Genomic DNA, 15,495 nt, shown 5'->3' on the forward strand with positions numbered 1-15,495 from the left:
TCTAAAAAAAAAAAAGTGTTCCTATAATTATTATACAAATCTGGCTTTCAGGTAGTAGCTCCCTGTAAAGCAGGTTTGAATAATTTCAAGGAAAAATTGTTCCGGGGCCGGTATCGATCCCGGGACCCTTCGCTTAGCGCACGAACGCTCTACCGACTGAGCTACCCCAGGAACTATACAAGATACCGTCACAATTTTTCCTTTTATATCCACACAATTCACATGAGCTGACAAGACTCCAGAACTCAACTGTGAGTGCACACAAATACTGTGTGACTTTAAATTGTGGCGAAGGGTGCCGGGATCGATACCCGGCCGCGGAACAATTTTCCCTTGAAATTATTCAAACCTATAATTATTGTTTATATAACAGCGCACGGAAATGTAGTGACTAACACGTCCGTCTTTGTAGTTGGGACGTTCGGGATTCGATCCCAGGGGCCGTTTATCCTGATTTGCTTCAGAGTAAGTAAACACTACTCCCTTCCACCAGCTAAAATTCTACATGATGGAAAGACCGCTCCCCTCCTAGCTAAAACCTAAAACATCAGTATATGGACAGTACAGCCGATAGGAACTGAATATAGGTCGTCACTACTGTCTGTTGGAGGACACGTGACAACTAGTTAATGTTTGTAAACAAAACGCACGGACCAAGGATGCCTATCCTGATACAGCTAGGGGAGAGTCGGGTAGTATCGGACATCGGGTAATATCGGACAGTGAGTTTCTTTCGTCTACCACACGATGATAGTACCTGATTAATATGGTTACGTTTCTGTGATGTCGCATAGAGAAACGTAACCATGTCATTCAGGTACTACCATATGGTGGTAGAAGAAAGAAACGCACTGTCCGATACTACCCGATGTCCGATACTACCCGACTCTCCCCTACTTTATCCGAACCTTATTAATCATAAACTGGTGAATAAATTTCATGTGACAGGAAATGTTCAAATTAAGAGATCTGGATGTCAGGTTATGTTTCTCACCGAAGAATGTGTGAATGATATTACTTAATACCTAATTTAGGTAATTTCCCGACAAGAGCTCTTCTGCAGCGAACAGGAATTTCTTTTGGTTCTGTACTCACAGCTACGACATTATTGAAAATAAAACTGTTTATAATTATGTTGTGCATTATAAGAAACTGTTAATGCTGATAAGCATGAAAAACTTAAACAATTATATTAATAGATCTGAATTTCACAGTCACAACATGAGTTATTATTACCTTCCGGTTGCAGTTGCTGTGTCCAGTTTAAAATCATCTTGCTACGTTGCCAATAGAAAAGCCCTTTTATGTTACTGAGAAATTTTTCGACTCTTCTGTAGATATGAGAAATTTTTTTACACTTCTGTAGATCTGAGAAAATTTTTGACATTTCTGTAGACAGTATTTTTTAGTAGTGTACCTTGTTAATGTTAGTTTTGTTTTTATCTTATTTTAAATGTATTGAACTGAATTGAAAGAGAGGAAAACTGGAAAAGAAACTTTAAAAGGTACACGAAAATGCGTCGGGTCTGAGAAAACTGAATATGTAAGCTCCAAGCCTGTTGGCCACTTGTCTCATCCGGATTTCGCTACTGCACTGAATAAAATCTTTTTTTTAATGTATTTGCTCTGGCTTTGCTTTATATTCATCTTTGTTGTTATAGTTCATAACTGTCTATAGCATCATTCTCGATGGTTACGGTAATAAATGAATGAATAAATAAATACTCTAAATAAATAAATAAATAAATAAATAAATAAATAAATAAATAAGTAAATATGTAAGTACATAAATAAATAAATAAATAAATAAATAAATAAATAAATAAATAAATAAATAAATAAATAAATAAATAAATAAGTGAGTGAATGAATAAACAAATGAATAAGTGAATAATGAACGAATAAGTGTATAAATAAATAAATGAATGAATGAATGAATGAATAAATACATAAGTAAATAAATAAACAAATGAATAGGTGAATAAAAAGAATAAGTGGATAAAAATGAACAAGTGAATAAATAAATGAATAAGTAGATAAATAAGTGAATAAATGAATAAATAGATAAGTGAATAAGTAAATAAATAAATAAATAATAAATAAATATATAGGTACGTAAGTGAATTAATGAATAAATAAATAAATAAATAAATAAGTGAATAAGTAAGTGAATAAATAAACAAATGAATAAGTGAATAAGTAAATAAATAAGTAAATAAATAAACAAATTAATACGTGAATAAAATGAATAAGTGAATAAAAATAAACAAGTGAATAACTAAATGAATAAGTGGATAAATAAATAAGTAAATAAATGAATAAATAGATATGTGAATAAATAAATAAACAAATAAGTAAATACATAAATTCATAAATAAATACGTAATTAGATAAGTGAATAAATGAATGGGTAACCGAACGAACGGACAAACAAAAGAATGAATGAATAAATAGTGAATAAATAAATAAATAAATAAGTTAATAAAAATGAACAAACAGACGAGCAAACAAGTAAGTAAATAAGTGAATAAATAAATGAATATATAAATAAATAGTCTATTTGAATAAACAAGTGAATAACTAATTACATGAATAAGTGAATAAGTAAATAAGTTAGTAAATATATGATTTTGCACCTCTATTTTGGTAATTTTGCCCATTTTCAAAAAGATTCTACTAGAGCACGTACAGCCAATTTTTCAGTGAAAGCAATTCATGAAGTTCGGAAGGAGACTTACGGATGAAACCTGACATCTCTAACTTTACGAAACTGCATACTGTTACACCTTGAGGGAAATAATATAATAAGACCTGAAGGGTCACTTATTCCGAAGCTTCTGTTACGCCTGGCTACTCCAAAGAACTGAACATGGAGTCCTAATTTCCTCTATATCGTGCATAAATTTTATCTTTCACGCTGGCGGATGTAGAGCGAAAATGGCAGTGTACAGCTCAGTTGCCCATATACGAGCGTGGAAATGTGAAATGTATGCCCTGTAATATTAGCTATATTATAACAATGGGTCAAATTAACCATCCGAAGAGACCTGAAAATACTGATAACATAAATGTATAAAAATATGTAATTTATATGGGGTGTGGTAAATCACTTAGTCATTTATTCTACGGGTATATAAGATTATTGAAAAGTAATTTACATTTTGACGTCGCCATAACCTTTTTAAAAATTAAGATATACACAAAACAAGAGCACACTTATACTCGTAAAGATACGGGGTTTATTGGATTCAGTTTAAATATTGAATATGTCCGTCGTTTTGTCCTTCAACAAGCAACAATCTTTCTTCTATGTTGTGAACAGCATTTACTAATACCTCTGGTGGAATATCTTAAATTTGTTGCGAAATCGCATGTTTTAGTTCGTAGGTAGTCGTAGGATTAGTTAAAAAACTCTGTTTTTGAATCAAGCCCATAGACTAAAATCTGCTGGATTGATATCAGGGCAACGCGATGGCCAGGAGTTAAGTAAATTATGTTTTGTTCTAAATTTTCGTATGCCGTTTGTTAAACTTCCTAACATTCATAAAAACATTGAACAAGACTAATTTGATCTTGTAAAGTCAAAACCATTTTTAAACACAGTCAATTATAATGATTAAAAAATGCAATAAGATGTAAATTTAATTTTGACACATTATAAACAAAACCTGTTACCATTTAACCAAATCCAATGAATGTGATCAAATCCCGTTGTTCGATGCATACAAATGTGTTACTTACTGACTTACTGGCTTTTAAGGAACCCGGAGGTTCATTGTCGCCCTCACATAAGCCCGCTATTGGTCCCTATCCTGAGCAAGATCAATCCAGTCTCTATCATCATATCCCACCTCCCTCAAATCCATTTTAATATTATCTTCCCATCTACGTCTCGGTCTCCCCAAAGGTCTTTTTCCCTCCGGCCTCCCATCTAACACTCTATATGTATTTCTGGATTCGCCCGTACGTGCTACATCTCAAACGTCTGGATTTAATGTTCCTAATTATATCAGGTGAGGAATACAATGCGTGCAGTTCTATATTGTGTAACTTTCTCCATTCTCCTGTAACTTCACCCCTCTTAGCCCCAAATATTTTTCTAAGAACCTTGTTCTCAAACACCCTTAACCTATGTTCCTCTCTCAAAATGAGAGTCCAAGTTTCACAACCATAAAGAACAACCGGTAATACAACTGTTTTATAAATTCTAACTTTCAGATATTTTGACAGCAGACTGGATGATAAAAGCTTCTCAACCGAATAATAACAGGCATTTCCCATATTTATTCTGTGTTTAATTTCCTTCCGAGTATCATTTATATTTGTTACTGTTGCTACCAGGTATTTGAATTTTTCCACCTCTTCAAAGGATAAACTTCCAATTTGTATATTTCCATTTCGTGCAATATTCCCGTCACGAGACATAATCATATACTTTGTCTTTTCGGGATTTACTTGCAAACCTAACGCTTTACTTGATTCAAGTAAAATTCCCGTATTTTCCCTAATCGTTTGTGGATTTTCTCCTAACATATTCACGTCATCCGCATAGACAAGAAGCTGATGTAGGCTAACCCGTTCAATTACAAACCCTCTCTGTTATCCTGGACTTTACCATTTTTTATATAGGTCTACGTTAATTTTTAAAAATGTTATACCTATTTCAAGATGTAACTTATTTTTAAATAACCATATACTGTGATTTGCAAACAGTAACGAATTATAATGTTCGTGGAACTTGTATAACCTAGCAGTCTAAACCTACATTATATACTTAAGAAACAAAAATGGTTAAGATATAAATGATTGCTTTGGCTATACCTACATAAGTTCTGAGGGAGAAACATTAATTCTTTTCGTCCAATCGCCATTTCTGATCAGCCCTTGTACAATTTTAATAACCTATAACTACTAGTTATTAGTTCACAATAAAACAACATCATTAAATTAAAAAATAATTATGATTGAAGTAACATATACACCAAATGTTCATGTTCACAGTCCAAGCATGCATTAAGTACATAGTTAAAAATAAATAACTGCAGCCATATTAGGTATCCATCAAGCAGTTCAACCTTCACACGCTACAAAAAACAGCTGAAGCTTGACTTTTTGAGATCACAGCTTTCTTTATGGAATTTAGGCACTTGAAATAATTATTAACATCGTAGAACATGTGGAATCACAGATTGCTTTCTGTCCATCAGCGACATAGAAGAGTAAGTCTTCACTACAGTTTTTAACGGTTGAAGACTTGAATATGGTACAACGTGTAGCACGCCTTGGCGTCTAACATTGCCTGTGGAAATTCTCAGCCTTCAGTTGTCATAATGTTAAAATTGCACATATGAAATCCTAGATCATATACACCCAGATTGCTCGGCCTTACAAGCTTTGACGGTAACAACTTTTGTCAGGTTTACTAAGCTGCCATCTAGTTGTTACATAAGGAGTCACGTCATAACTCTCATTTGAATTGCATTAGCGACTGTACTGCCATCTAGTGTTCGTTTACGGCGGACGGGTGGCGATCCTGGCAGTTGTTCTCTTCAAAGTGCTACCGATTTTAACATAGGGATGAGCAATCTGTTATATATGCGATCTGGGATGAAATCTAATAAATATAACGAATCACTTCAGCCACGATGACAGAGATCCTGTAAAACTGTCCATTCGCATTTAAAGTGAATTAAACATGCTAAGAAATTGTACAGAAGAAATTCCGCGTTTAAGGGGACTGGGTAGTCTGAACGTGTTGTGTATGAATTTTCTTTATTTTAGTAGGTTATTTTACGACGCTTTATCAACATCTTAGGTTATTTAGCGTCTGAAATGAGTCCTGGGTCCAACACCGAAAGTTACTCAGCATTTGCTCATATTGGGTTGAGGGAAAACCTCGGAAAAACCTCAACCAGGTAACTTGCCCCGACTGGGAATCGAACCCGAGCCACTGGTTTCGCGGCTAGACACGCTAACCGTTACTCCATAGGTGTGGACGTTGTGTATGAATGAAGAACTTTTGCTATTACTCTTCATCTTTTGAATCTATCAATTTACAATTTTTATAGCATACACACAGTATTTGCAGGTATATTTTGGTTTTTAGATCATCTTTCTACCTCATACACCTGATTTTATAAAACATTTTAAATCTAAAAAATATTACTTAATTTTAAGTTAAAAATATGGGTACGTTGGGGGCATTTTTCTCAGAAACTACTGGAACTAGAAGGCTGAAATTTTGCATACTGCTATTTTATATGGTAGTGAAGAATCATGGTCATTTTCACATACCGGTAGTTATCAAAATTATTATGGATATTACAGCCAGAAAAGTATTAAAATTATGAACATTTTAAAAAACATTTTTTCAGGATAGAAAATATTGCTTTTCTATTGAACGAATATTCATAATCTGATGAAAACTGCAGAAAATATAGTCAACTGCATTGGAAATTTTCTTTAATTTCTAGGAACCTGTAGTGCAAAGGGTTTCTGAGAAAAATATTCCTATAGTACTCATGTTTTTAACTTTAATATATTTAGGTTTAAATTTTTTTATAAAATCAAATATATGAGTTAGAAAGATAATATAAAAACCAAAATATACCTGCAAATATTGTGTGTACGCCTTAAAAATTGTAAATTGATAGATTCAAAAGCTGAAGAGTAATAGCAAAATTTCTTCACTCATACACAACAGCCATACGCTGAGACTGTCCAGTCCCCTTAAGTCTAAGACCTCTTTCATAACTTAACGTTAACATGAAACCTCGAAACCACGTTAAAAACGCAACCATTCACAATAATTACTTTTATCCACTTTTGTTATGTAATGTGGAGTTTACATCATTAATAAAAACGTTGTAAACACATTCATTACGCAACTAGTTAGGTAATGATACTTCTATTACGGAATTAGTTGGGTAATGATACTGCTATACTATTACCTAACTGGTTGCGTAATATGAACCACACATTAAATTAAATTAAATAGAATTGATTTTATTTATTATAAAAATGCATATCTTACGCGGGATTTCGATGGTATTAAACATTCAATGGCAGAATTTGCAATATCATAATCCTCGTTTGAACTCATTATAACAATGTTTATTTCTCCTAGTATTGCTGTTCTTCTGTTATAAACAGAAACCTGTCGTGTTCAAAACTAACAAAACAAACTAATCATCTCTCGCAGGAAGAAACTAATAGTGATACAATCGCCTTTCCACAAAAGACATGTTCAGAACTAATAAAATAATACAATTACTTTTATTTAAAATTATTTTTTATCAAAGTGGATAAAACTTTGTAGGGTATATATATCGTAACTTCATATTACAATACTATATTGTTTATGAATCTAGTATTGTAATATGAAAAGTTACTGTACTTATATCGTAAATAACTATTACGCAAACGTAACCACACTGACGTAAACTTAGATCTAGCTTAGCAGCACCCGGATTTCATGTTCAAGTTTACGTCGAAAGGAAGAATTCAGCCAAGCACAAGATAGAAGTGGCGCGGTAATGGAAGATCCAGAATCGAATTAAAACACAGGATAAATGTGACATAGTAGTTTTCGCCCTTTAATGCACAAGGAACGAACAGCTGCGCAAAATCTGCTTGCAGTTTATTCCATGACACGTGTGAATAGAATGTAAACAAAGCTTATTATCACTGCAACATCAAACAATCGGTTCCTCACCACAATCAATATTTCTATTAATCGACAATACCACTCGAGAACCAATAGAATTGGTTAGTTTTGTAAATGCTCTTTGTTGATCAAGGTTCCTTGCTTATGTTACTGTTCACGTCAAACTATTACGTCGTTGAAATAAAACCCGACCATCGCTAATAAAATGGACGTAATTAAACTCACTCTTAATACTCGTCACGGTTGTTAACACACTTGTCCCACTGTGACACTGTCTTCATAAAATCTGGAGGTGTACCAATGTTTAATAGCATTTTGCACCTCTTCGTCCAATGAAAATGTGGCACCCACTGCGCGCAAACTCTGTGATACTACAGGTGTTTGTAGAGATTTTTTAAAATCATTTTCTGGCTGATATATTCAGTAATAAACTAAGTTCGCTTTTTGTTATTCTCATGATCTCTCAAACAAGAGCATCAACATGTGGAATTGAATTTGGCGTGATAGCCTTGAGTGCTTGCCCTGGTTGTGGATTGTCCTTTAGAGGTGTTCGGCCGAATGAAACTGCGCACATCAATCCTTTACAACTGATTTCCCTAAGCGTGTCTCTCCCTACATTGCAACATTCTGCAAAGGATTTCAAGCAGATGTACGCCCTTCTGCAGGCAAAAAACCAATTACAGCACGCAATTTCGAACGTTTTCATCTTGCACTACTCGCTTTCTTTTTTAATTTACTCGGACAACAGTGACAGGTGTGCCAACCACACCTTATAGAAAGTCTATAACTATTGTTGCCAATAACCCTTAGGCAGACTCCGGCTGATACTCCTGTTGCACATAGTAAGCTTCGGCCGACTTTCATATTTTGAACTATCCAAATATTATTAGGCATTTGTTACACGAATGTACCTTTGTAAGGAGGGTGCTATCAGCGTATTTCTATGGCGACCAAATGCCGATATGCAGAGAGATGGTTTAATTTCAGAAATGCCCGTCGACAAAGATATATCAAATAGGTATTATGTTTTCATCTGTTTAATAATTTTGAATGTATTATGCTAGCATTATTGAATTTGTAAGTATCCTACTATATATTTCATATACAAAGTGCAGAAATATTCGACAGACAAATTTCATGAGGCAATAGATTGTTTCAAGACAAATAATTTTTATCAATAATTCATATACTTGCAGTTCTGATTTTACAAGGCGGTGCAATTTAAGTGAACTGCTTCTAAATTTAAATAAAATTCAATGAAGTGAACTTAACTTGTATTTAAACAACCCGACAATTTATTTAAACTAAAATACACAGAGTGAACCATAAGTAATGTCATTAATTTCACGGGGTTATTCTTTGAGATATTTCAGACAAAAAAAGTTTAACATAATTTTGCTCGTTTTTGCTTCCTTTTCGAGAAAAAAAAATGTCTTATGTGAATCATTTCATACCGTGTTTTGGAAAAGCCATTAATTTAATTCCCGATATGCTCAGTCAATTTAAGAAAGCAGTGCATTGTGATAATAAATTATTGAAATAATTTTAGTTTTGTTTTTTAAATATACAGAAATTTGATACTAACAAATGTAACATTTTAAAATTTCTTTGCAGAGCGAAAAGTTACATTTTGCTCAGAACCAGTGGAATTTTACTCAGAATCAGTGGAATTTTGCTCAGAAGCATTGGAACTTTGCTCAGAATCAGTGGAATTTTACTCAGAACCAGTGAAATTTTGCTCAGGACCAGTAAAATTTTACTGAGGACCAGTGGAATTTTATTCAAAACTAATGGAATTTTACTAAGGACCAGTGGAATTTTACTCAGAACCAGTGAAATTTTTCTCAGGACCAGTGAAATTTTACTGAGGACCAGTGGAATTTTATTCAGAACCAGTGGAATTTTGCTCAGGACCAGTGGAATTTTACTGAGGACCAGTAGAATTTTATTCAAAACTAATGGAATTTTACTGAGGGTCAGTGGAATTTTACTCAGAACCAGTGGAATTTTACTCAGAACCAATGAGTACCACCCCAAGTACGATTTTAAGCAACAGCTTTTGGAGTATTTTCCGGAAGAAACTAAAAACAATCACGACAGATTGATACTGAATCCGCTGCGTTCAACTGGTTGAAATTGCATAAAAGTGAAGAAATAAGTAATTGAAATATGGCAGGTATTGAAATACCGTCCAACTGGTAAACGGATCAGAGATAGACCTAAAACTAAATGGAAGGACAATTTTTCACCCTGAGAGAAGAGGAACAGGCGTCGTATGTCTAAACGTATGATGATGATGATGATGATTATGATGACGATGATGATGATATTTTCCAAGCATTTGATTCACTTTAGGAGGTTTTGTTTAATTTTATAAGTAGTTCGCTTAAAAGCCTTACCTTGCTTAATGTAATTGTGTGAAGCATGTTATGAAATTTGATGCGTTTACTGCTGTTTATGGAATTAAACATTAAATAAATGACAACTTACATAGAAAGTCTGAAGTTTAAGCCCTGATCACTCACACGCACACACACACACACACACACACACACACACGTACACATATACAGGGTGTTAAAAAAAAGTATCCAATATTTTAGGTGGTGCTAGTATGCATCAAAACAAGAAAATAATGTCTAATAAACATGGGTCCTACAACATATACTTTCTGAGATCTGAACACTTCTTCGTAGGAGGTGCTGAATCTGATGTCCATTCATGGCAATGCATTCCTCTGCCCGTTGGCGTAAGAAATCACGCACTCTTTGAAATTTACCTTGTTCCTTCATGTATCCCCATAACCAAAAGTCTAGGATATTTAGGTTTGGGGAACGAGCAGGTTAAGTTGTGGGGCTTCCCCAACCAATGCAATGGTCCTGAAATGTCAACGTCAGGTGTTCACGCACATTGCGGAGAAAAAATGCTGGTGCGCCATCGTGTATGAACCACATCTGTAGTCCTGCTGACACGGCACATTCTCCAGCAAGTTAGGTAATACATTAATAAGAAAGTCCTGAAAGTCTCTGTGATAGAATGTATGGCCCCATTAATCTATCACCAAGAATGCCTACCCATACATTGTGAATCGGTGCTGATACCTTGTTTCTTCAACTGCATGGGAATTTTCATCAGCCCACACATGCTGATTACGAAAATTCACAACACCATCTCCGCCTACTCCGCCCATATCCGCAACCAGACGTTTGTTTTCAGTATTTCTTGCGACGTATCATTATTCCATGCCAGGGATGTCAACTACAGTATGATTTTCTGGCAGTCTGTTGGATTGCAGGGCAGAAAAATGCATTGCCATGAATAGACGTCACATTGAGCACCTCCTACGAACAAGTGTTCAGATCTCAGAAAGTATGTGTTTTAGGACCAATGTTTATTAGACATTATTTTCTCATTTTGATACATACTATCACCTCCTAAAATATTGGATACTTTTTTAACACCCTGTATATCAGATTGGTCATTCCCATGTTATGAAATGACAATATATAAAAGAGAACAACCGCTAGGATCTTCACTGTCGAAAATGAATGTTTTGATAATGACCGCTAGATGGAAGTACTGCTGCAAGCTATTACTCCATATAATTCCATCAGGGTTATAACGTGGCTTCGTTTGCAGTCACTAGATGGTAGCATAGTGAAATTGATAAAAGTTGTTGTCTTGAAAGTGCATTAGGCTCATAAATCTATTATATGTGATCAGGGGTTTAAGTCATATAGTAGGCCTGCCTACTGCCTACAATGTTGGCAGTGATCTCATACTCTAACTACTTTCCTTATAGCAAGATACGTTTTGGACAGGGGAAAAAATAGTCTGCTGAATAAAATACTTCATTTTATAGTTTCCTCAGGAGTCAGGTCTAAAAATAGAAGTACCGGCACAACGGAGAACATGCACTATTTAGCCTATCTTCTTTAATTTTTAAAATTAAAATTAATTAAATATGGAAAGTATAAGGCAGTATAATCAAAACAATCCGGAACTGAAAATAATGTATTTTAAAGGTAAGCGTTCACTACATCGTATCGCACTCATCGGACGAATCGCACGGATCGGAAAAAGACTATCTTTGCTGTAATTGTTATGTAACCGCATTCACTGCATCGTATCGGACGTATCGCCTCTCGACAAATCCGTCCACGTTTCTCGGATGGGAAACATTTCTAATGCGTGCGATCATGGCCTTCTTTAATAAATCAATTTTAATTGGTCAACTGTTACTATTATGTTGCGCCATGTTCAGTGTCGCGCCAAAATGGCAGACGGAAAACTTATTTCGCGTGTAGAAAATTGCGAAGAATTATATAATTTGAGGCGTTCCCATTACAGTAATCAAGTCGTTTGTTGCAAATATATTATGTAACCAATATTTCTTTCGTTTCTTCCTCTTCAATCAAGACCCATGAAGCAATTACAAATTCTTATTCGCTAACAGACGTAATTAATAGACCTAACCTCAACTCCTCTGCTTTCAGTAATGTCAATATCGTACGACGTCATGTTTTAAACAGCTGATAGGGGATCCGATGAGGCGATGAGGTGAAGCCGTTACAGTGAACGCACTGCACTTAAAATATCCGTTGCGTGCGATTCGTACGAGGAGTGCGATACGATGTAGTGAACGCTTACCTTAATTCTCCTTTCCGAGAATATCAGATAAAGAGTGTGACGTCACAGTACAAAAACCAGCTTCATTCCAAGCACAAGTGACTTTATTCTGGTTGACCGTAGTTCGAACTAAAGTTTGTTCACTGTATTTTTAATTCAGATGTCAACATATACACTGGTACCTACTCCTTTGTCATTGGTAGGATCATTTCTGCGAACATCTTGGTAACCGGAGCGTAAACATAATATGTAGTTCCATGCTATTTTCGTTCAAGTACATACCTATTTCCACATTTTAGTTCTTTGATACCTTTTCCGTATGCCACTGCAGCTTAAAGAGTCTTTTTTTCCCTGTAACTGTTGACGGCTCAAAGCCTTGCACCGCAGCCTGGGGATTATTGTGCTGACCCACATCCTCAGATTGGGATGATAATTGAAGTCCACAGGACCACGTTCCTGTACGTATCGTGGTTCACTATTTGGTGCCATCTATCGATTCAGGTACACATCCATGCCCAACGGAGTCCGTTTACGAAGGGCCCTCAGTTTTCCTGGTACTTAATGCAACTTTCTTAGATAAATTCCATTTGTATACAAATCATAGTACTACATCTGTTGCATCTTTGTTCAACTTGAAACTAATGAAAAACTATAGACGAATTTGAATTTTTCCACACCTGTGGAGTAACTGTTAGCGAGTCTGGCCGTGAAACCAGGTAGCCTGGGTTCGATTCCCGGTCGGGGCAAGTTACCTGGTTGAGGTTTTTCCGGGGTTTTCCCTCAACCCTATACGAGAAAATGCTGGGTAACTTTCGGTGCTGGACCCCGGACTCATTTCACCGGCATTATCACCTTCATCTCATTCAGACGCTAAATAACCTAGATGTTGATAAAGCGTCGTAAAATAACCTACCAAAAAAAATTGAATTTGATGAAGGCCGGGGTCCAACCCCCAAAGGTTACCAGCAGTTCTGCTTCAATTGGTTGAGGGAAAACCTCGGAAAAATCCCAACCAGGTAACTTGTCCCAATCAGGATTTAAACCAGGGCCCGCTCGTTTCACGATCAGACGCACTAACCATTACTCCACAGCGGTGGACAACCACGGTATTAGTATTATTATTATTATTATTATTATTATTATTATTATTATTATTATTATAACAAATTGACAAACGTCGAAATAGTTCCGCTAGTTCTGAAGACGTGACCCTACTATTGGAACGGGTAAAAAAGTGTTTGGAAAAATGTTGATGTAAATTAGTATAAATTCTCATAATCGACAGTATCAACGGTTTCCCGCTAAATCTAGTGTTGTTTTACAAACTTTAGAGGGGGATGAAATTTTGAATTTTGTAATACAGGAATATTTATATTTATGTATGGCTATTATCTGTTAGAAGTAATAACTAAAAAAAAGTCACACTTACATGAACAAATTATCGATCAATATCGATTAGTAGGGATCAGATATCTTTGAACGCCAGTGCTACCTTGGCACATGGCACTTGAAAGGAGTACAGTATTGCCACAGTCTAGTATATACAGTCGCGAAGCTCAATACGTAGTAAATATGCAAACATTAGGTAGTTGCTCACCACTAGGATCTCTAATATCGCATCATTACAGGCAATGCAAAATAGAACGGTCACAGTCTATTGTTTCTAGCACCCTCAAAACTCAAGCTTCGTGACTGTATATAGTAGACTGTGGTATTGCTCCAATCACACTGAACGCTTACGAATGCATACGTTTTATTTTGATGACATATGAATCAAAAGTGTAGTGAACAGAATTTATGCTTGTTGTTTGTATTAATGCTGGCTACATTAGACTGTTCATAATAATTATTGTATTCAAAATCCAAATTGATAATTTGTGGAGAGTTCCGAAAGGTGCAACGCGGTATCTATCTCAGGTAGGTTCTCGTATGGTAACTTTTTACATGGGAGGGAATAACTGCTTTATAATGACTGAAATTCGAGACACCAATACTACAAAGGAGAAGAGTTCGGTTGGCATTCTGGATCGGGTCTCGGCATAGCTCAGATGGTAAGAGCAATCAACGTGTTAAGCTCTGGGTTCTGGGTTCGATTCCCGGTGCCGGAACGAATTTTTCTCCATTAATAAATAACTACAAAGTAAACACCGATATGGGCTCGCCTTAATTCTATATATTGTTATAATGGGATACCCATGAAACTTATTTTATTATATTTTCATAAGTTGTGCGGTATACATACATATATATATATATATATATATATATATATATATATATATATATATATAATTTGGACTGGTAATGGAAATTACGGGAAAACGGCTGAACGGATTTTAATAAATGACCCCTCATTTTGAAGCTTGGAACCCAAAGTTTTCGGAAAAATAGTAGTTTTCAGTGAAATGTCAATTTTCCTACATAATTTTCCTATTTTCCAAAATCCATCTGTCGTCAGTTTTGAGAACTAGCTAATTGCATTCAGGAGAAGAGAAGCGAGCATCAAGTCGGCCGTGTTGCATTTCAGAATAAAACAAAACACACACTACAATAAACAATATTACACGTAGGCCATGATCTGCAAGAATACTGACATATTTAGAGCTCAAATTAAATTGTTTATTAACAACTTCAAGACTTACTAAAAATAATTTACAGATTCGATTCTGTGGTGTGTAATTTTCTGGGTACAGCTGTGTATTGAATATTAAAAACTACAAAACTTGAGATGGTTTGATTACATTATTACCATTAGAAATGAAATATTATTGTAGTTAATGCCGCGATGTGACTATTTTTCATTAATTATACATATTAATGCTATATTGATGATATGAAAATGAAACGTTCTGGGGTTATATAAGTTGGTGTAGAGAATAACTTAAATTAGATTTTGATTTCTATATTTTACTGAGTGGCGGCTATATAGTATATGTTACTGAAAGCTATAAAACTTACGTAAAATAATAATATTATTAAAAATCAAATATTTGTATAGTTATTAATCAAGTGGGGTTGGGTCTTTTTCATATATTTAATGGCGGTGTGGTGTAGATATTTATATGCGTGGTTCTCTTCAGTATAGGCTCGAGAGAGAGTATCTTTTATTATTATGGAAGCAAATAAGTTTCCGAATGTCTGGTATTCTTCATTGAAAATAAATCTGAAAAATGTTTATTTGAACGTCTAATGAACATAGT

At 34.9% G+C, this 15,495-nt stretch overlaps 1 protein-coding gene across 1 annotated transcript in view; it reads right to left on the reverse strand.

The window, feature by feature from the left end:
* Positions 1 to 2,247: 2,247 nt before the first annotated feature.
* Positions 2,248 to 15,495, reverse strand: part of LOC138706510 (uncharacterized) — a 32,578-nt gene continuing 19,330 nt past the window's right edge. Inside the window, exon 6 of the mRNA XM_069835870.1 lies at positions 2,248 to 15,495. This exon is cut by the window's right edge and continues 1,003 nt beyond it. The gene's annotated coding sequence lies outside the window, so the exon portion shown is untranslated.

The sequence above is a fragment of the Periplaneta americana genome, chromosome 9 (genome assembly GCF_040183065.1).
Source record: "Periplaneta americana isolate PAMFEO1 chromosome 9, P.americana_PAMFEO1_priV1, whole genome shotgun sequence".
Classification (NCBI taxonomy): Eukaryota; Metazoa; Arthropoda; class Insecta; order Blattodea; family Blattidae; genus Periplaneta; species Periplaneta americana.